Source organism: Parasteatoda tepidariorum, chromosome 7 (assembly GCF_043381705.1).
Source record: "Parasteatoda tepidariorum isolate YZ-2023 chromosome 7, CAS_Ptep_4.0, whole genome shotgun sequence".
Taxonomy (NCBI): Eukaryota; Metazoa; Arthropoda; class Arachnida; order Araneae; family Theridiidae; genus Parasteatoda; species Parasteatoda tepidariorum.
The window spans coordinates 30,798,760-30,822,542 of record NC_092210.1 but is presented as its reverse complement, the minus strand read 5'-3'; the positions used below and the strand labels follow the sequence as shown (position 1 = coordinate 30,822,542).

General features: G+C 28.6%; 1 long non-coding RNA gene across 1 annotated transcript; it reads right to left on the bottom strand.

Annotated features, from left to right (window-relative positions):
• Positions 1–4,072: 4,072 nt before the first annotated feature.
• Positions 4,073–23,404, bottom strand: LOC122268940 (uncharacterized). Its single transcript, XR_006224800.2, has 4 exons — positions 23,270–23,404; positions 8,148–8,196; positions 7,466–7,592; positions 4,073–4,617 (listed from the first exon to the last, which is right to left on the bottom strand). It is a non-coding gene; the product is annotated as an uncharacterized lncRNA (long non-coding RNA).
• Positions 23,405–23,783: the final 379 nt, after the last annotated feature.

The following is a 23,783-nucleotide window of genomic DNA, read 5'->3' as shown; positions in this document are numbered from 1 at the left end:
GTAATTTTAAAATAAGTTTTTGATATTGTTATAAATTCTAATAATTCTTATACCAGTTTTTGTTATTCTTATTTGCCCTCCTTGTAATTCCAAAACAAGTTTTTAATATCCTTTTAAGACTATCATATAAACAGATTTGAAGATCTTTTTATGTATAGAAGAAAAATAGGGTTAAAGAAATGCTTTTGCTACTTCTACTTAAACCGCTGAAAACGTTTTATATAGAGAAACTGAAGTATAATGTTTTAATGATTCTTTTATAATGTAATTTCAACATAAAGGCACTCCCTTAAACACAATTCATTCTCTTTGGAAGCTGAACATTTCAAAACATACAGATGAAACCATATTTAACTAAACATTCAATAAATTTACATCAACAGCAAACTAATCTAGGCACACTAAATTTCCATCTATGAATAAATTTTGATTATCATCCAACATGTAAAAAAAAGCAAGAACAAAAAAAAACATTGATACATAAAAGATTCGTACAACTGGAAAAAACTATATTAATCATATTTATTGTATATATTACATAAGTTATTTCATGGATACGATTAATAAAACAAATTCACTTGAAATAGGAGAAATAATGCTTTTCTAAAATACTTTTGTGTGCCGTATTGGTTTTATAAAAGTTTTGGTATAAGAGTTTTTTTGCCAGAAGACCATTTGGTAACCTATGCCAAATTAATTTTTCCCAAAATTATAACATAGAATATATTTCTAACTTTTTCACGCATTGCCGTTTCATTTTTATTAATTAATTAATTTTTTTAAATCTTTTTTATGCAAGGTAAAAGGTTCATAATAATAATGTTGAAGTAATCTGGCTTATTGTCTGCTCTGAAAATTAAAAGAAAAAACCAACCAAATCTCAATCCGGTTGAATATTTTACATACGAGATGCGTGCTATCAAAACTGAATGATGTTAAATGCGTGAAACTGAACCATTTTCAGAGTATTAAAGACAGATTAGTAGAAAACTTCTTAAGAAAGTCGTGTTTGCTTGCTGTCTATATGAGTTTGAAAAAAAAAAAGGCTGAATCAAATGAACAAAATTTTTTACATAAATTCCCAATTTTGTACAAAATGATGTTTTTTTTTCTATAAAGAAAATTTAGAATATTTTAAGCCCGCGCTTCGTTATTGAAAATATATGAGAACTTACTGAACATTCATAAAACACTTCTATGTACCTATCTTAAACATGTTATCACCTAAAATCAATTTTTTTTCCAGTTGTAGACTTAAATGTAGGTGTTTTTTACAGGGATATTAATACTCGTTTCTCCAAAAAAAAATTACATTTTAATGTGCTATGCTTTATACAGATGTTTCGCATGCAGCAAGACATGAATTGGTGAAGTGTTAAGATACAATAAACGTGCGATTCACCACTACTAATGAAAGCATTGAGCAACTTTTGTGAATGATTTGGTTAATTGACGCTTCACAATATCACATTGACGCAAACACTATCACAACAAGGACGTATGAGGAAACTCATTAAATCTAACTTTTATGATACAAGATATCCACAGAACGTCCACTGCATGTTTCCAAAATACATGTCTGGATATCACATACATGCAGTGGACGTACCACGACAATTAATATATTGTTGGATAACTTATTTCGAATGATCTCAAATTTGATCAAAATTAAACGAAGAGCTGATATTTGAACCAATATTGCTCGCCAAAGGTACGTTGCAGCTAAAATAGCAGCTTAAAATAAATTATTGCATCTTAGAAAGGGAATTAGAAGAAAAATTTTATTTGTTCCAAAAATCTCAATTAATAATTTAAAAACTATTTTGAGAAATATAACACTAGTCAGAAAGGAATACTTATCAAAACAAAACCAGTTGCTTTTTACTAAAATAGCCAAGCTGAGTGCAAAATTGACTATGGAAATTTCCAATAACACCAATTTAAAATCAATTGCGTGTTTGCAACTAGAGAAGAAGGGAAGTGATTATCCCTAACTATGTGATTTAAATCAAATTTAATTGGATACCTGCTAGCCACGTCACGCGTGAGAGTCAAACCTGATGGCCTTCTAAATTAACAAATGCCACGATTTACCTCCGATGACGTCACTTACAGGTATTCAATTACACTTCATTTAGGACTAAAATAGAACCCTTATTTCGAAGAATTTAATTTAAACTTAATTTGCTAAAAATATAGCAATGACATAGCCATATTTAAAAGTAAATTTTCAAACATTTGATATTATAATTATCGATATTAATATTTACATATAAACTTGTGTGTATTTTGATGAATTTAACCTTTTATGACTTCTTATAAAAATGCCACAACATTAGGCACCACACAGAAATTCAGTTTTTTCCTAAACTAAAAAATTTCATTAAAAGAATGATTATATAAAAAATTTTAAATGATTCTATACATTTTTATTTTAAAGAAAATTTTTGAAGCAACTAAATGCATATTACTGATGGTATTTCTTTAAAGGAATTTATATATTTCCGTTTGGTCAAGATTTTCAGCCTATTCAATTGATGAAAATAACCAGGTCAATATCATACTAAATTTTTAGTGAATTCGACAGAAATTCACTTAGTAAAAATTTGCAATGGGAAAAAAATAAAAACTTTATGATTTCTCTCTGAATAATAAATTATTGCACTAAAAATAATAATTGATTTCGGAATATTGATCCCTACTTAAGAGAATTTTTTTTAAATGAAGAATAAATGCCTACTTGCATCATCAGAATTTTTCAGACAATGACACTGACTACATTATATTAAATTTTCCGTTTGTGATTTTAATTGGCGTTAATTTATCTCATAACATTAGAGAGAGGTTCCTATAATTCTTCATACGAATCTTTATTTCTTCTATTTAAAAAAAAATATGATTTTCAATGTCGTTTCAACGTGATTATTTTAGCAAAAAGCAATGGTCTCGTACTTAATATTTAAAATTTTATTTTAATGACTAGTGTAACTCAGCTGTTTTCGGGAAATACGGAAAAATACATAGAGTTGGCAAATGAAATGGCTCGTCATGTATTCCATTTCGTTTTTTGAACAAAAATATTTTGTTACACTTTCAATTTACAAAATTTTAAACTAAATAAATTTAGCTCCCTGTTATCATTATTTGCATTGACCACGAGAACAATCCATTTAATAATAATCAAATTTATGTTGATTTCATCAAAAAAAAATTTATTGAATAATTACTTAGTTTATTTAGCAAATACAATAACGTATTATTTAAGCAAATTATTTTGTTTTATTTATTTTAATTACTTTATTTACCTTTATTTAAGGAAATTCAGAAAGTAAGTTAGTCTCTAACCCAGTTTAGGAAAGTACGAAGAAAATTAAAAAGAGATTAAAGTTATAAAAAATAGGTAAAATTAAGAAAACTTTTTTAATCTTTATATAAGTTAAAATCTTGAGGGAAATAGTATTGTGATTACGATATTAAAAATATTTTTAAAAAATTTAATATTGAAAAAAATTGAATATCTAAAATGTCACATCAAACTTTTTTTACAATAACCAATTTATATCTTTATATCAAACACATTTTTAAAACCGTAAATAAAATTACTAAATATTTAAAATTAAAAAATACGGGTAAATAAATGCATTATGTACCAGCAAATGCATTAAAACACAATTTTTTTTCTATAAATTCAATTAAAAACTACATACCCAAAATTAAATAAATTTCATACTTTTATAACACGTTGCAGGTACATTAGAAGTATAAAAAATCATGTTTGAAATTACTTTCTGCTAAAATAGAAACTGCAAGTCTGTATGAAATATCTACAATAAATGTCAAAATTCTTATACACAGGATTAGGCTAATACATGCCAATATATTGATTATCAATTACAAATAAAAATTTCGTGATTAATTAATAATTAATTAATAATAATTAAATTTTAATTAATAATTTATTTATTTCTAATTAGTAATGAATTGTTACTTAATTAATTAATGATTAATTAATTATTATTTGTTTAATAATTCATTATGATTTAAATAAAATTTAACTAAAATTTTTCTGAATTTCTTAATTTTTTCATAAATAAACGTATCTTAAAGGAGTATAGTCAAATAAGGAAAGAAAAAAAGCATACATAGGAATGCATAAAAGCATACATAGAATTTTGGAAAACCAAACAACTGCAGCAATGAGGAAGAAAATTACTGTCATCACAACCTTAAGCTCTCTTTTTTTTTTATCCATTCAGGAAATTTTATACATCACGCATTCTGATTGGATGACTGGCTATATAATGACGTAAATGCATTCATTCTGGTGCTAACACCAAATCAGGGAGTAGTTCAGAAACATGCAAAAATGATATTAAACTGTGAGAATTTGCTTGATATAAATGCATTTTTTGTGGTGATATTTATTTGGTTGGAGACGTTGAATACATACAGAAATGAATATCCCGGCAGCCGATGCTGTTGCTACGAGAAAAACATCACTTTGAGCCTGTTACATTGAACAAAGAATGGTATATATTGGCAATACACCTTCACACCGCTGTACACATGAGAAATGTTGAATCACTTGTGGATGAGCATGGTACAGGAGACATGTTTCTGAAAAAGGACAAACAGACGTTAGAGTGATAATAATTTAATATTCCCATAAAAACTGGATGTTTAGTTTACAAAACTCAGAAAAAACATATACTAGGTTTTTAAAATTAAACTGACTCCTTTGAAAAATTTAACACACACTGTAAAAAAATCCGGATCAAAATCACGGTAAAAAGTAACTGCACGCAGTCGGTACTTCTTACCGTTCAAATCCAGAACATCCAGAAATACCACAACATGCTACTGAACAAAAATCTGATATGCCATAATTTTTACAGTAAAGTTTACCGAAAAGTCACTAAATCACTCGAATTAAAAAAATATTGCTGTAAAATTTGCGGTATAATATTTTACTGTAAAAATGTGTTTTGCGGTAAAATAAATGTTACAGATGATGCATCTGAAGTATCAATACTTTATACCGTATACTCCCATGCGATGAAATACAGTCCGTGCATCGCCTAGATTTACTAAGTTTTAAATTATCTCGCTATTCCCAGGAAGATTATTCCACTTCAAGCAATGCTGTCCAAACTTTCGGTACGCATGTCTCAAGCGGGTGAGAGAGTGCAACTTGTCGATTAAGCATAACCCTCACTTGTTATTCCCACACATGTTTTCGGGTTCAAGTCAAGTGAGAATACTAACCATTCCATTGGGGTGATATCTTCAAGTTGAAGGTATTCGTTTACGATGTTTGCTCAGTGAAGACGGACGTTTTCATCTATAAACACGAATTCTGCACCAATGGCACGCCTAAACAAACGTATTGTTGCTTCATAAAGATGCCCTGATAAAATTGGCTTGCCATGGTCCTGATTTGAGCATACATATCTGTTTTGGAACTCATTATAATTCCATCCAGAACGAAGAATCCTGCAGTAATGTAACGATGTCTTTCAAAGATGTTGCCTTGATAGCAACTGATACCTGACGTTCCGTATATGAAAGTTTGCCGTGAATCAGACTGCAAGCTAAACCTGGACTCAGCAGAAAACATCATTCAATCCCACTGTGTTGTACCCGAAATCGAATGTTTTCTACTCCAGGTTAATCGCCTGTGACAGTGAGTTGCCGTAAGCGGAATAGATCTGACAGACCTACGAGCATATAATCCAATATTTTCCAAACGTCTGTACAAGGTTTGTTTAAATCTGTGATACCCATAGCTGCTGAGAGGCGATGAGGCAGGTAGGATGCCATGCTCAGTCTGCTTCTTTTGGCAGTTACTACCAAATACCGATCTTCTTTCGGCGTTGTGACTTGGGGGCGACCTGTACTTAACGGCTACTAACATTTCTATTATCTCGGAATTGTTGCCGAATCCTATAGATGGCACTTATGGCAATTACAAGTTTCTTGAATATTTGCATCTGAGCACGGCCACATTCCAAGCGTCTGGTAATTCCAGCAAGCAAAAAATCATCTACATACGTCCTTTATGTCATAACTATTCTGTTATGGCAGCAAATAATTTTACTTCGTTGCCACCATTCCTTATGTACCCCTCTCTTACACTGTCATAGTTATGACGTTCTATTTGATTTCATCCTGTAATTTTCATTGTGTGAGTGAAACTTTTAACTTTAGAGTTTAAATTCCGTTCGATTCTAAATTATAGTTGATTTATGAATTAGCATCTTAGAATTTTTGATTAAAAATAGCAAAAATAAAGATGATTTTTTTTCATAATTTTTTGTCAATCTCCGAAAAGTATTAGGTTGTAAAGCAGCCATGAAAACAGCTATTATACTATTGATATACTAAAATTGTCATTCGATTGTGTTTTTCTTCTACTGTGAGTGATGAACTCTTTCATATTTCATCTGAAGTACAGTGCGCAGAAAAAGGAAGAACCAGCCAGAATAACTTCTGATCTGATGACTCATCGGATTAAGACTCAATTCTAATGATTTGAGCGGTTGACCTTATATATGCCAATGAATTAGGGCAGATGATATTTTAAGTTATGAAATATGTTACAAAACATACTTTCTTCGAATAAACATAGCTTTTTTTTTCATCGTATCTGGAATATGGTCCCTATAGCTTGGTCAGGAGAGGGGTTCATAGTTCCCGAGAATTCATATTTTAAAAAAGTCAGATATTTAATTGTATCTGAGGTATTGTAGAGCTTCTGCTATGAATATTTACTTTCATAGCAGAAGCTCTACTATTCAAAAAGGAAACAAAAACACAGAACACAGTACCTTTCCTTTTCGTTACAAGCAATGAAAACACAAGTAAAAGCTACTTGTGCTTTTTTAGCTCGTTTAACGTTAGTATTTTTAAAAAGTTGTGCATAGTTTTATTCTTCTGTTTCCAGAAATGGGGAGAAAAATGGTATTACATTTTACAGAACTTAGCTTTTTTATTACTTTTTAGGATATATATAATCATATCAGTTATATTAATTTAGAAAGTAATATGTCCTCGATGCAGTGGCATATAATAAAAGTATTTTAGATCAAACTGTTTTTAGAACACATTTTTTAAATGTTTTTAAAAAAATTTTAAAAGATTGCTTTTCCAGCACTTTTTACTTATACTTTTAAAAATTACTATTTAAAGTATTATTAAATAGAATCTAACTAAATTACTAATTGAACTAAGCTGTTAATCAAAGTATCATGAAATAGATAGACCATTTTTTTAAAATTTTCCTTTACTGAGCAATTCATAAAGGCAAAAGTTTGAACCAAAAAAAAAGAACTTCCTCTTATAATCGGCCTACAGATATTTGGGAGTAAATAAATGAGAATTTCGTAAAAATTTTAATTGTTTCATTTGATTGCCGGCATTAGTAAAAATCTGCAAAACTTTTTCAATGAAGACAAAGAAAGTTTACCTCGTGAGTCCCTCTGATTCATGAGGCTCTATAGGAACGTCTTCTGCTTCCATATTGCAAAAAAAGGCGATCAGGAAGACTGAGAGGATACCAATGACGAGTGCAATAATGCACGCCGCCAAAAGAGCTAAGACATTGACAAAATTAATTATCAATCACGCAGAAATATAAATATCAATAATGGCATAAATTAATAAGTATATACATTAAAATTTCATACATTGTAAAAAATGTATTGCACTATCTCTCCGAAACTGCAGCTGAACAACCCAAACAAATATGTGAATTAGCACTTTTTTACAAGTTAACACCAAGTAGAGCTTTCATATACAATTCAAAAGATGTAGTTAAATCTAAAACACCCTTACAAAGAAAAAAATTTTACTCTTATCTCACGCTAGTTCACACCAGACGTTAAATATGTTTGCTTCCAAAGACATCAATGCTGGCGCACATTTTATATCGCCTGAAGAACGCTTAAAATCGATTCAGATTTCGCATAAGTTTGCTGTTGTCTTTAATGCTGCTATACTTCCACCGATAAAAAGTTTGCTCTTGAAATATCTATTTTTTTTATTTGTTTAAACGATATATATATATATATATATATTNTAAAAACATAAAAAGACAGATTCAAATACAATAATAAAATTGCTATTAAAAGAAAAAAATATGTACTCACCGAGAGAGCCATAATCCATAATCATTTGAGAAAATATATTAAATAAAGTCTGAAAAAGAAGAAACAATTTAGTTTAATTTTACATCTGAATAAAATGAATTTTTATTCTCAAATATAAAATGTGTTCCTTTGATAAATAATAGATGGCAGCACTAAAGCTATTCTTACAAAAATTTATAGTAAAATTTGTCGGTCTTAAAAACATAACGATACAAAACATAATGATATTAGCTGATATCGAGAAATGCAACTCTGATAACGATCATGATAAAGATTAACACTACAACAGAAATATCTTTGTTATTCGGCTGAAAAATATCGTGAATTTTAGTTTTTCATACGTTTAAATTATTATTAAAAAAATGAATCGAATCATAAGTTTCATATCTTTTTTATTTTATTTTTTCTTCCAACAATTATAATTTAAATATCTAAATGTATATGATTTAAACAAATAAGCTATACAAATTTTAGGGACAAGTTTTTAATAATTTTTTTCAAACAAAGATACTTTTTCGACTCTTAAAGCATAAAACACTCAAATATTTTTATAATTATGAAAGAGCAATTTAACAGTAAAATCTAAATAAATGGTTATAAAGAAAAAAATATCAAAACTATTTATTTATTATAAATCTCAGAGCTTTTTTATTTAGGAACAAATGAAATAAGAGAATATGGGAGAAAATATATTTTATTTATAAATTATTTAAGATGAAAATAGGAAAATTTGGAAGTAATAAAAAATACTAAAACAAGGAAACAAAATTTTTCTCTATGAATCTCAACGTGGAAATCTCTGAAAGTTACCCAGTTTTAACTTAAAAAAAAAACTTCTCCATGTAGTCTTTAACATGAAAATTTCTAGAAGTTGTTCAGTTTTAACATGAAAAAAGAAACTATTTACTTTCAAAAATAAACAAATTTGAAATGAAGAAAAAAAATTAGAAATGTGAGTTTTTGTTATTTTTAAATAATTGAATGTGGACGCTGAAGAAGAAAGACTTAAGTGTTTAATATCTTCTTCATTGAATAACTGTTAGATGTTACAGAGAGACGCACAAAAAGACGCGCAAAAAAAAAATTTTCAAAGGAATTCATCATTGTTAGAAAATACTAAATATTACCTTTAATTTGTATTTATTAAAAATTTATAATTATTAAAAATTTATAAAAAATATATTATGTATACTCTGCATTGAACACTAAGAAAAAAAGTGTGATCAAAACTATCTCAGTATGCCAAAATTTGGCATGTTTCTGGCTTTATGGGAACATCAAAAGGCTCGGTAATTTTTACCGAAGCCCATTGGTAATTATTTTGGTAAAATTAACAATAAAATATGGTCAACAATGATGACAATGTGTTATATATTAACAATGTGTAATATATTAACAGTTTGTGATATATTACAATGATACAATACGATTTAGTAAACGTGGTAATATTTGGTTATTTTATCACGACACCCTAAAGCATGTTATTAAAACCATCTATTCGGTTAAATTTACTTTTCAGTCTTGTATTTTTTACTAAATGTGTCAAGAAGAACTATATTTAAAACCAGAATTTCCGATTAACCGTCACCATATGAACAGAAAAATTATCAAATGAATAGTTTAAATGCCGTATAAATTGATTTTTATTACATGAATTATAGCTTTTTCCTTACCATAAATGCTACAACTATACAGTACGGTAACTTTGCCAGATTTTTTTCCCGTGAGCGGATAGCAGTAATTAAAAATTTAGGGTTCTGTACAACAATATTATAATAGTTATTAACTTTTAACAATATTATAAACAAATAAACATATTTATCTATATATATATTTCTCTTACACGGCGACAAAAAAAAGCCTCATTACAACTCCCCGAAAGGCAACGCTAGAAAATCGACCAATGATTGTCGCTAAAAATGTCACATGCCAAATCTTGCTGAGGTGGCTCAACATATAGCGCTTTTAAAAACGGAAACTGAAATAACCAGAGAGAGCATCAGCAGGTTGTTCAATTCAGCTGCTGCAATCTTATACTATTAAGCTAGGCAGAAGTGAGATCTCTATTTTAGTATTTCGTCGAAAGCGCTTTTTTTCACGAATTTATATAGACTAAACCAGTTTTTAGTCATGGACAACTTAATGTTGGCCTCTCTAGGGTAAGATCATTTGACAGCCTAACAGTGATAGCTCCAAGTCCAGAAATTTATAATTGTGTGTTTAAGGAAGTTCTTAATCTTTAATAGTAATTATTTTTTTGTTATTAACAAAACCCTTAATTTTTCTCAGTATTTGTTCGGATTTAGTATTTATTGCAAATTAATGTTTAGTTTCTGCAAGTTTTTCTTTCGTATGTCAAACTTCTAAGACTTATACTTATGTTTTTAACAAAGTTGTGAATCGTTCATGGTTATTATTTTTAAAAAACATAATGTTTTGTTTATGCAGGTTTTTCTATTGCAATTCACTTATTTCAATTTTTAATAGGCTTAATTATAGCCAAAATTTTAACCTTTTTAAAGAGATATCAGTTTTAGAAATTCTATCTTAAGATTTTATACTATAGCACATTTCTAATAGGTTTAACGAATTGTATTTTTTTTTAAAAAAAAGGTTGTTATATGGATTTGAATGATTGTTTTGAATTCTTACAATTTTGTGCATTTGAAATGTGCCTAAGTTAGTAGCGAGCGAAGCAAACCATATAAGATTGCGTAGCAATTTTCTGGGGTAGGCGAGAGTTAGCGAGCAGGGGGCGCAGCCCACTAGTTTTATATATTTTATGTTATGATTATGTGTTTCAAAACTCTTGCAATCTATCATTATTGCTCTATTATTAGAAATTCGATAAACGGAGGTTTTGAAAAGAAAAATTTCGACATTAACATGGAAAATACATTGATTTTAGACAGTAAATGTAGGGAATTTCAGAAATTTTGAGATATAGAGGTTTTCGAGATAGAGAGGTTCGAGATAAACAGGTTCAGCTGTAGAAAATTGTTGGGAACTGAGGAAATTTTCTGAATGTTCTGAATAAAATGTTCTGAATTAATTATAAGTTTTGAATTCCAATGAAATGTTCTTAAAATGTTGGGAACTTGCTTAGTATCAATATTAAATAAAACGTAAAGTAAACTTAATTCTTAAGACACGATAGTCTGGTTTTAAATTTCGCAACCTTAAGAAATACTTATTTAAAGTAGGTTAACGATCTAGATTTATTCTTATTTTTAACGCTTAGTAATTAATTTAATTACTTCACGTCGCAATATATATGGTCACAAAAATAATTTATTATTTAAAATTATAATTTATAATTTATATATAATAATTATATCTAATTATTAGCTATAAATTATTAGTATTATATATAAATAATTATATATGGATAATATAATTATAATATAATACAATATAATATAATAATATAATATAATAATATAAAAAATAAAATAATGCATTATTTTTATTATTATATATAAATTAATAATTTATCTACAATAATTTATAATTTATTATATAAAATAATTAATAATTTATTATTATGGTTTTAATTTTACATTAAAGTTTAGACTCCAGCGATTCTGAAGCAGGTACGCTATATATTAATTATAAGACTACTATTTATTGTTTAAACTCTAGATTATTGATATACGAATTATTTTTTTAGATTTCTTTTAGTTATTCACTTTCAAGTATACGTAAAGAAATTAGATTAAAATAAAGTTATTGCAAAAAAAAAAAAAAAAATCTGGTAGAATTACCATAATGTATGGTAAAGAAATTTCCGGTAAAAAAACAAAATATTTAAGGTTAATAAAACCAAAATGCATTGTATTTGGCAATTTTTGCTGATAAAATTGTAATGGATTACGAGAAATTCTGGTTTTTAAAAATATAATTCTTATAACCAAATATTTAGTAAAAAATACGAAACTGAAAAGGGAATTTCTCCGAATAAATGGTTTTTATTCTGTGAAATTCTCTTTTCAGTATGGTTATGCTATGCACTAAAGCATCATGGTAAAATTACCAAATTTTAATGAATTTACCGAGTTTTATCACATATTTTATTGTATTATTAAATTCATGACCATAGCGCTTCAGTAAAATTCCCACACCTTTTGGTGTTCCCATAATGACAGAAACATGGTATGTTTAACCATTTTCTAGTAGGTTTGACCATATTCTTCCTCTTAGTGTTTAAATAAGTGTCAAGCGAAATTATCTTTAAATTTGAAAAATGTTTCTGCGATTTGTAATATTTCTTCAAAATATTTCAACTACCATTTATAGTATTTTTATAACGTCTTTTATTATTTTGAAATTACTTCGACCTAAGCCTTATTTTTAAATTCACATGAATGGGCGTTATTTTTTCATAGAATAATTAATGGAACTAAAAGTAAGTAACAAGGAATATACTTACACAATTTTAAAATATTCATTTTCAAAGAAATTCACGAAACATTATTATTGTAAAATAGTTTTAAATTTAAAATTATCTTTGAACTTGAAAACATTTCTTCATTTTAAGCTCTCACCTGAACAGAAGTCATTAATAAAACCTTTTAAAGGTGAAAAGGTAACCACTTTTGATTTTTCACACATTCCCTACGTCATAATCTATGACGTAGGAGGCTTTGAGAATTCTAAATATAGCATCATCCTTGCGGATTTTGAACAAAAAAAAAACAAACAAATATTCTAGTCCCAAGATGAATTATCAGTTTTATAAGTAGGTATAAAACATTCCAAAGGCTTTTAAAGTGATCTTAATTATAAAAGTTGATAGCACTTGTTGTTTTAAAATAAAAAATTGCTATTTTTAAGTTAGAGAATCGCATTTAAAGTTCAAATGTAAAGTTGAGTTTCTAATATTTAGTGCATTTATTTTCTGGAAATCAAATTCGTACATTACATAATGCTTTAATGCTAATGCAAAGTGGTATTACTAATTTCTAAAATAACACATAAAAGGCCTGAGCATTTTTATTACGTCAATTAATATGCATCTCCTTTAAATCTTAAATACAGTTTTCAAAGATTTTGATTTTTATACAAGGAGGAAAAAAATTCTGGTAAATTACCGTATAACATAGAAGTAAATTTCTGGTAAAATAAGAACTGGGTAATAAACCAAAATAGACAGTATTTAAACCATTCGGTTGATAAATTTTCCGTTCTTATATTAATGGGTGGTCGGAAATTCTAGCTTTTAAATTACAATTCTTAATGCCAAAAATTGTGAATTTTAAAATCAAATTTAACCGAAGAAATGGTCTTTATGCCATTCCTTAAAGTATCATGATAATATTACCAAATTATGTTATAGTTACTAAATTTTATCATATATTATGGAACCATATTTTATTGTTAATTTTATCAAAAGTCATTAACAAGGCACTTCAGTAAAAATTACCGAATATTTTGGTGATCCTATACATACAGAAATATATTAACTTTTACCAGATTTTGGTAATTATAATCATACTTTTTTCTTAGCGCACAGTTTTTACGTATAACAGTTATGTTAGCTTGAGTGTCAAAGTATGTCCTATTCGCATTCTATTATATTATTTGAAATTAGAAAATGATTTCTAGAGTTCGCTTTTTATTAAAACCGTTTTTTTTTAGAAAAGAAATTCTATTTAAATAAAAAAAAAGTTTATGTTGGTAAGCGTCTGTGTGTCTCGCTTTTAATTCTAGAATCGTTTGTGCATGCGTCTATAGCCCCCAATCTTGGAAATCAATTGAAAATTTTCATTAGATCGGTAGGGAGAGATGTTTGAAAAATGGAATTTTCTCATTGGTTTAACAAAATATATTGATGTAAATTAAACTAGGTAAACTAGATGTAAAACATTTTAAAAATAAAATCAGTAGTGCTTCCTGGTTTATAGCTCTGTTCAATTAAAAAAAAGGAGTTTATTTCAAGTTCTTAACCCACTGACGGTTCTGCACGTAAAAAGTCGCATTTTAACCTGCAGTCTTCTCTGCATAGCAAAACCGGTTTTCCCATGTTAACTGATAGGGGAACTGTGTGTAGGGGAGAAACATTCTCCCAATTTTGCCCATTTCCTTAACCGCCAGTGAGCAATAATGATCAATTGAATGATGAGCGTTAACGATTTAGCATAGGCAGACTACGACACCAAATTAGCATTTCCAAATTTATCTGAAACCATAAGTTTATTCTGTTCACAATTATGTCTTTGAAAAAGTGCTTCGATAAAACTAAATAATTTAAAATTAACTGTAATTTAAATAAAATTAGTAAATTATATGCAGATAATATGCATTAATAGAGAAATATTACTCACACATTTAAGAAAAGCTTAAAAAAACGTCGTGTTATTATTGACACCAATGATGCTTCCTTAAACTTGGAACTGGATTTTAATTTAAATAAAAAAATAAAAAGCTATGCACTAAAAAGCAAAATTAATGAAGAAATTGTATTAATTTGCTTAGGGACCATAGAAATTAACGCCAACGATACTTAAATTATTTCGGTAAAAAGAACTACTAGTATTATGATAATTGATGTAGTTCTAATGGATAGCAAATATACTATTATAGATATAAAGTATTATTATATTAGTGTATAAAGTACTTATTAAAACTACACCAATATTGTGCAGTTCTAATTCAGACTGTGGAAATAACGTTTTTAGCCCCTCTAAATGGATAAGTGGACAAAAAAAAATGTAAAGTTAAAATAAAGTTAAAAAACCTATTTCAAAATTGTATTTGCATAAAAAAAAATTCCTAAACATGCGCAAGCAGATGACAAGCTTTAAATCCGCTGTTAGATATTGTTGTAATAGAATTTTACTAACTAAAGTGTCTAAATATTTGCTGGAATATTTAGATATTTCATTCTGATATTTTAATCAAAAGAAATTAAATAAAAATAAAAATATAAATAAAAATGAAAATAAAAAATTATTTCAAAAGTTCAACCTTTATAAAAATTTGTTTCTGAAACTTATTTTGTTAACGCTTGCCAGCGATAAGCTTTAAATCAGCTTTTAAATATTGTCATAGAACAATTTTGTTATATGCTATTTTGTTTTGTTATAGTACCTAAGTATTTTGTTAAAATATTTAGATTCTTTATTCTAATATTTAGTTAAAAAAAACTAAAACCTTAAAACTGAAATAAAATTAAAAAATAATTTCAAAATTTTACCTTTTATTAAAATTGTTCCTTCAACTTACTTTTTTAACGTTAACCGACGACAAGCTTAAAATCAGCTGTTAAATATTATCGTGTTACAGGTTTGTTACCTGAAGTATCTAAATATGTTGCAGAAATATTTAGATATTTCTTCTGATACTTCATTCTGATATTTTGTTCAAAAAGAAAGAAAATTTAAAAATTAAAATAAAATTAGAGAACTACTTCTAAAGTGCATCTCTTATATTAAAAAAAAAATTCTGAAACTTACCGTTTTTAATTTTAGCCGAGGGCAAGTTTAAAATCTGCTTTTAAACATTGTCGTAGAACAATTTTATGTGAAGTATCTAAATATTTTGCTAAAATGTCCAGATTACTAATATTTTGTTCAAAAAATATTTTCTTTAAATTAAAATAAAAATAAAAAATTATTTCAAAAATGCAACTTTTATTAAAAAAATTTCTTAAACATATTGTCTTTTAACGTTTGCCAATGACAAGCTTAAAATCAGCTTTTAAATATTGCCGTAGAACAACTTTGTCATCAGAAGTAATTAAATAATTTTGAATAAAAAAATAACACAAGCTTCCAGTATCCAGCACTACCCAATTTGTAGCCTGTACTCTCCAATGCTCATTACTTAACGAAAAACCTAGCTTCTAGGTCGAGTTAAATTTCTTTTTAAGAATTTTGATACCATACTGGTTGTAAATGGTTAAAGAAACTGTATAGTATTGTTTTCATGGTATTATAACCTCACTAGATGTAAACAATTTCGAAATCGTAAAGGTGAAAAACGTTCTTTACCGTAAACTTTCCAGTTAATAGGATGGGCAGACTGCCGCCGATTATTTTACTGTAATTTTAGAATGAAAATTTTAACAGTATTCCAAAAAAAACTAATGTAAAATTGAAACGACTATTTTGCTTTTACTGGCTGATTAGCATGGCGTGTTAATTAATAGCAGATTGATAGGTAGATCGAGAGATTCGTTCTGTTTCTTTTTTATCTTTTTTTTTCGAAAAAAAAAATTGCGAATTGTAAGAAAAATTTATTATGTTTGTTAAAGCACCAAGTCTATCAGGAGTTTACAAGCGAAATAATTACTATTTCAACATAGGAGAAATTACTATTTAGGACAAGTCATAAGAAATAACTTATGTAAAATTGAAACGACTATTTTGCTTTTGCTGGCTGATTAGCACGGCGTGTTAATTAATAACAGATATAACAGACAAATAGATAGATCGAGAGATTCGTTCTGTTTCTAACGTCCTGTTTCTTTTTTTTCTTCTTTTTTTTCTTTTTTTTTTTTTGAAAAAAAAACTGCGAGTTTTGCGAAAAATTATTTTATTTGTTAAAGCACCAAGTCTATCAGGAGTTCACAAGCGAAATAATTACTATTTCAACAAATGAGAAATTACTATTTAGGACGATTCATAAGAAGTAACTTACGTAGCAATTTTTTATTCATTTATTTTTATTTAATTCAATCAATTAGTATATTTTTACTTCAAATAATAAATTTATTTTCATTTAATTTTGTTTTTGTTTAGTTGTTTAGTTTTGTAAGATTACTAAAGAAGATTAATATTTGCCTGAAACTGAAACCATTTTATTATGCCTTTCAATAGCAGGGATTTGGTATTTCTGTTTAACATATTAAACAGTTTTGTCAAACATTTTTTTTTAATTCTTCTAACAAATTAGTCTGGAGAATGTATTATTATCTTTATTTATTAAAATATGCGTGGCGAACCATGTAAAATATACATCGAGCGTATAATTAAACATAAATTTCACAAAACATATCAAAATAATGACGGTAGTTCTAAATCAGTTATTTAGATGTTACTTAGAAGTTATTAAGTGGTAGAGGAATGCAACTATAGAAATTTTTAACTTTGTTAAAAATTAAATTCAAAGTTGAACCATATATATACACCGAAGAACCATTACATTATGACCACCCTGCTAATAACATGTAGGACCACCTTTAGCCCTAAAAACTGCTAGCACCCTCCGTGGCATTGATTCCACAAGTTGCTGATAGGTAGTCTGAGGTATCTCGTACCAAGCGCTCACCAACTGGTCCTGCAATTCCCTTACATTGCGAGGGAGTAGCCCTGCAGCACGAATTTGGTTTTCCAAGTAGGACTACAAATGCTCCATTGGATTAAGGTCAGGTGAATTTGGGGGCCAAGTCTTGACTTGAAAGTCACTGGAATGTTCCTCGAACCAATCCATGACGATTCGACCCTTATGACATGGTGCATTATCCTGTTGGTAAACACCATCCCCCGCAGGAAAAACTGTTGCCATGAATGGGTGAACCTGGTCTGCAACTATGTTCAAGTAGCTTACAGACGTCAGGGATTGTTCTATGTGGATTATGGGTCCTAATGTGCCCCGTGAAAATATTGTTCCGGGGCGAGAAACCATGAAAACCTGGGCGAGCCTATTGTTATAGATGGAGGGTGGTCATAATGTAATGACTCTTCGGTGTAGTGTCATGTAATCAAACCTAAAATGTATGACAATATAGTTCAACTTATCACTGTATCAATGTTACAGCAAATAAAAGCAATAGTAAAACCACTCAAAAGTTTTTTAGCATTAATTTTGTACAACTCACTATCTTACTTTGATATTCTGAGGAATAGCAAAAAAATAAAAAAATTTGAAACTCATTAACAATAAAAAATGACTGTTTAGATGATAAATTTTTGTATTTAACCACTCATACTTACCGTTACCATACGTATAGATATATTATAAACCTACACTGGGATTTTACAATTCATTTCAAAATCATGAATATTTATTATGAAAACGATGCATTAAACTACAGTGCTTACCTATAGGTTTTAAACACAACAAAAAGCAGGCTAGATACAAATATTAATAGAAAGCTAAAGCTGGCAGAATCAAGCACAATAATCCCACTGAAACAAAACAAAACACCAACAACTACCAACACGATTTAGGACTAAACATGGACAACGATTTTTGACGTACAAACAAACGCTAGTAGTTTTCAACAATCACATACAAAAACCACATTAAATGCATTCATTAGTAAATAATGGCCGACAAAACAAATACTACATTTGACTTAGTTAAACAAATTCACATACACATTACACTCTGCTATGACTCCCATTGAATATAGTGTAAAAAATGTATATTGATTTATGTATGAAACATGAATATTAGCTAATTTAAAATCATTGCAATATGCAAGGGAATTTTTTTCTATCAAATTAAAAAAAAAAAAATAAAAGATGCATGCACGGAAAAAAATTCCGGCAAAACTATCGTAGTGTATGGTATTAACATTTCTGCTAAAAAAATCAATACTATAGTTAATTAAACCAAAATATGTAGCATTTAAACCATTCACATAGAAATTGAATTGGTCACGTGATAACGATTTACCGAAAAATAACCATGCTAATTATCACAAATTTAGTAAAAAATACAAAACTGAAAGGAAGATTTAATCAAATAAATGATTCAAATAAATGATTTTTATGCCATGCTCTAAAATATCATGATAAAATTACGCAATGTTATCAAACTTTCTCACATATTACAAAACCCTATTTTACTTCTAATTTTATCAAAAGCACTTTGGTAAAGGTCATTGAGCTTTATTTTTTCCCATAGAAGCAGAAACATGGTGAGTTTTACCATATTCTAGTAGTTTTGACCATACTTTTTTTCTCGGTGCATGCAACAAGCATTGGTAAAGAACACTGAATTTTTGGAAATAAAATATCTTTAAAATCTTTGTTAAAAATATTTGTATTTGAAAACGCAAATCGATATTCAAGCAAGAATGAAAATCGAAAGCTCACTAGCGAAAACGAAGGGATGAAAAATATTAAAACCAGTTTCATTGCCTTTTGAGACATATGTATAGAGGTGTTTCTAAATATCCCCTTTCAACTTCTATCTGATTTTTCCGAAAATTATACAGGCTTTTGTGCTTTCAATGCCGCCATCTTCATTAGATTTTCATTATATTTCAATTAAGCTTCTGCCTTTTCCTCGCTTAAATATTAATTTGCAAACCCAATGCGCAGTGCTCAAGAAAAAAAGAAAAAAACGGACCCCCCTTAATAACTTTTGATCTGATGATCGTATATTCACGTTTTAGGACTCAGTCTTAATGATTCAGGGGGGTGACGTAATGCTAATGATTTAGCGCAAACGGTATTTTAAGTTACGAATTCAGACATAAAAACGCCCTTTCTTTGCACAAAAATATTTTTTTTTTCAACAGAATCGGATTTCTGAACCCCAAATATAGGGGGTAGCCGCAATCTGGGAAATATGGTCCCCACAGTTTGTTACAGAGAACAGTCCTAAGTTTGAATCCCTTAATTTTAATATAATTTTCAGCTTATTTAGTCATATCTCAAGAACTTTTTAAACAAATTAAAAAAACTTTTGCTTCACAAATAAAAAACTCAGTTATCCTAAGTTAATTCCATACAAAATGCAGCTTTCGATTAGTATTTATTTTTTATTTTATTTAGTAATGTCCGAAAAAATTTTGAATAACAAGATATATTATTTTTTGCGTCATTTTTAAAGGGTGCAATTTTAGATGGCAAATTACAAAACTTGAGGTCGAATAGTTCCAGAGAATCAAATTTTTAAAAAAGCACATTTTTAAAATTCGATTTTTCGAGAAGTAATCGACCAAATTCTCGCAAATTATGTATTTCCCCATGTAAAACTACTTCCTTTAAAATTATGCAAAAAAATATTTTTATTCCTTAATATTCAATTTTTTTTGGACTGTTATTAACTAAAATAATAAATGTTTTCTGAAAGTTATATTTTGCTTGGAATTATTTTTGGTTAAATGAATTTTATAATTGTGTGCAAAAATTATTCAATTCGCTTAAAAAAAATTTGAGATATAGCGTAATACGCAGGAAATGAAATTAACATTAAGGGCTCATACTTTGGACCACTACTCTTGACCAAATCGTATTTCCCAGATTGCTACTCCCCCTTGTGTTTTGGGGGTCTGAAATCTGAATCTGTTGAGAAAAAGATTGGCTTATTCAGAGAAAGTATGTTTTTGTGCCTGATGTTGTAACTTAAAATATCGTCTGCACTAATTAATTGGCATATTTTAGATCACCCCTTCGAACCATTAAGATTGAATCCTAGAACGTGAAGATCCTATCATTAAATCAATAATTATTCAGAGTGGTCCGTTTTTTTAATTTTGCTCACTGTATGTCAATTTTAATTATCAAAAAAGAGTACACCCTAAGGTTTTTTTTAATTTAATTCAATATAAATCTCAATCAGTTTTAAGTATTCCTGAACAATCAATATCTGTAAAAGTGTTTTTTTATTTCCTAAAAAAGATATAATTAAATGTTGTTTTGCACATAATATGTGGATATTTCGCTTATATTTATACAGCACTTAGTGTGAAGTTGATTCACGAATTTTCTGTTTTTTGTTTGTTCACAATGAGGCCAAAAAATACTTTTTAAATAATAATAAAGATTTTTTGTAATGGTAGTCATATTTTATTCAGCCATGGCTGTAATTTATGTTCTTAGTATTTTGAATCAAGCATGTCTTAAACAGAATAAAGTTTAATCTTTATTGATGGTATTGCTACTATATCGTAATTATTGACACAAGGTCAACTTATATAAGTGTTACAATTTTAAATAATTTTTTTTGACGTTTTAGGTATTTAAATCAAAATCATACGATATCCATAAGCTATATGTAGATTACATTAATACGATATTAATCATGCACACAAACAGAATAGCAGCCAAGCAGATTTACTTTGGCGATTTTTGGATCTGAATGCAATTATTTCAGTTCTTTTCAGATCAAAAACACGCATTCATCTTGACAATGCAATATTTATTTTGTTTACCATGAAATATAGTTATCCGGTCGTGTTCTTCTGCAATGAAATTAACAGAAATCTTATAATTTAGAAGTATCCAATCATAACCAACCCTAAAACAAAAGAAAGTTTTAAAGACAAATAAAATTCATTGTCATTAAAAAGCACCACCCTTAACATTGAGTAAAAATGTGTACATAGATATTCTTTTAAGTGAGTGGTTATTGTTAATTGAGATTTTTTTTTTGTGCACAAAAGCGTCAACAAAATTGAAGAAACGCGTGACAAGGATGTTATTACAAAACAATGAAAATAAATTCAATGACATTTTAAATGACATCATTATTCTTAATTACTTCATTTTAATTCAGAAACCTCATCATGAATTTTTATATTACATCGAAAATGTACTATTAATTCATACAATTAGTTTTCCACTTGACTGATTCTATTTTATTCACTACACTTACTTAATTTTACTGCTGATCAAAATTAATCTGTGATACATTAGCTGAAACAAATGAATTATTTTAGCGTCATATAAAATATCATATTTAATATCTTGTAAAAAATAACATTTTTTAGAGATTGTTTTTCCATAATTATTATTAAACGCTTCTCCCATGCATAACGCAGAGGAAAAGAAAGGGGAATTAGATACCGAAATGCTTATATTCCTACAAAAATATGTTATTAAATCATGTAAGTTGGTGTCAACTTGATTGATTAATTTTTATGCAATACACTTACTAAATTTCACTTTTGATCAAAATTAATCTGTGATACAGCATTAACTGAAACAAACGAATCATTTTAGCGTCATATAAAATATCGTATTTAATATCTTGTGAAAAATAACATTTTTTAGAGATTGTTTTTCCATAATTATTATTAAAAGCTTCTCCCATGCATAACAAAGTGGAAAACTAAGGTGAATTAGATACCGAAATGTTTATATTCCTACAAAAATATGTTATTAAATCATGAAGTTGTTGTCACCTTGATTGATTAATTTTTATGCACTATTCAGGCCAAACATCATGTGGTCACGTTTGATGAAAATTAATCAGCAATACAACAATAACTAAATACATTAATTCAGCTTCATTTAAAATAGCATATTAAATATCATGTAAAATATTATATTTTTTAGAGAATTTTTTCTCCTATTATCAACACTAAAAGCTTCTTCCGTGCATAAGGAAGCCAAAAATTAAAGTGAACTAGTTATCAAACTGATTTTAAATTAATTCTATTAAAAACGTTTTCTGTATTATTTATAATTTTTTATACACTTATGCGCACTACTACGCTAGAATTTTTTTTTTTTTATCTTAATCTGCTTGCATGATCATGTTTGCCTGATCTTACGAATAATATTATTAATTTTCGAATGAAGAAAACAAACATTTGTTTTTGAGTGTACATAGTTAAAAAGAAAGGAAACGAAAAGTTTTCGCAATCAGGCAACACACGTGCAAGTGAATGTTTTCAGCCTAGGTGCTTTAAAAACACCAAATAAAATAATATGCGTGCTGCAAGTACCTTCAGTCTTTAATCCTAATCCTAGCAGAAAAAGAATGGTAATAACTCCTCGGAAGGATCCAGGAATTTTAAAAATGTTATTTCACGAACTAAAAGGATTAAAAATAGAAAACTATTGATTTTTACGAAAGGGCAGATTTCTCCTACATTAACTCCACGCTTCTGCTACCCACATTTTCAGCAGCAGGATTATTGATTGATCTAACGACAAAGCTTAGTGAAGCAAATGGGATATGAAATCAATCCCAGATCGAACTTATTCCCTACAGTGTGGTGACGGACGTCCCCGGACATTTCAGGGGTGCAGCACCCCCTCACCCCTCATTTACCGTTTCCCCGTGTTCAGCAAGTCTTCACCCTCCTGCCTTCCCTGCCTTTATATCTAAAAGTAGCTTCTTCTCCTGCAGGGATTCAGCTAAAGATTCATTTGCAAGGTAAATGTCACGATTTGCAAGATTTGCAAAAGCATATAGAGTGAGAAGGATTCGCTTACCTTTTTGGAAGTATAAAAGGATGAAGCTCGATTGAGAGTGGCAATCTTACTTGCACAACTTCTAGAAGACGATTCCTTATTCTTATCCAGACGTTGAGGGTTTTAGGATGGACGCTGTTACCTAGGCAACCGATTCCACAAGTGGTGGAGGGATGCAGTGAGCATGCTCCAGGAACCAACCAATGGTATGAGAAGGAGAGGGGGGCGACGGAAAGTTGAAGCACATGTGGAAGGATGATGTCCTTACCTTGCCTTACCTGGGACAGTCCGGCTTGTCCCGTAAAATCTTAGTTTTTTTTTTCGCTCTCGTCTCCTGTCTTTCAAGGAAGTCTCTCCAGTTTCTGGAAATTGAAGATACCTTGGAAGAGGCAGGGAGAGTACGGGAGCTGATTTAATTTGTGTTTAGAAGAAAAGAGGATTATTTTACCTCTAAAACGCGTATTGTCATCTTATTGTTATTGAAGGGAAGGTATTTCATTAATATTTTGCAACATAAATAATTAATGCAGAATTT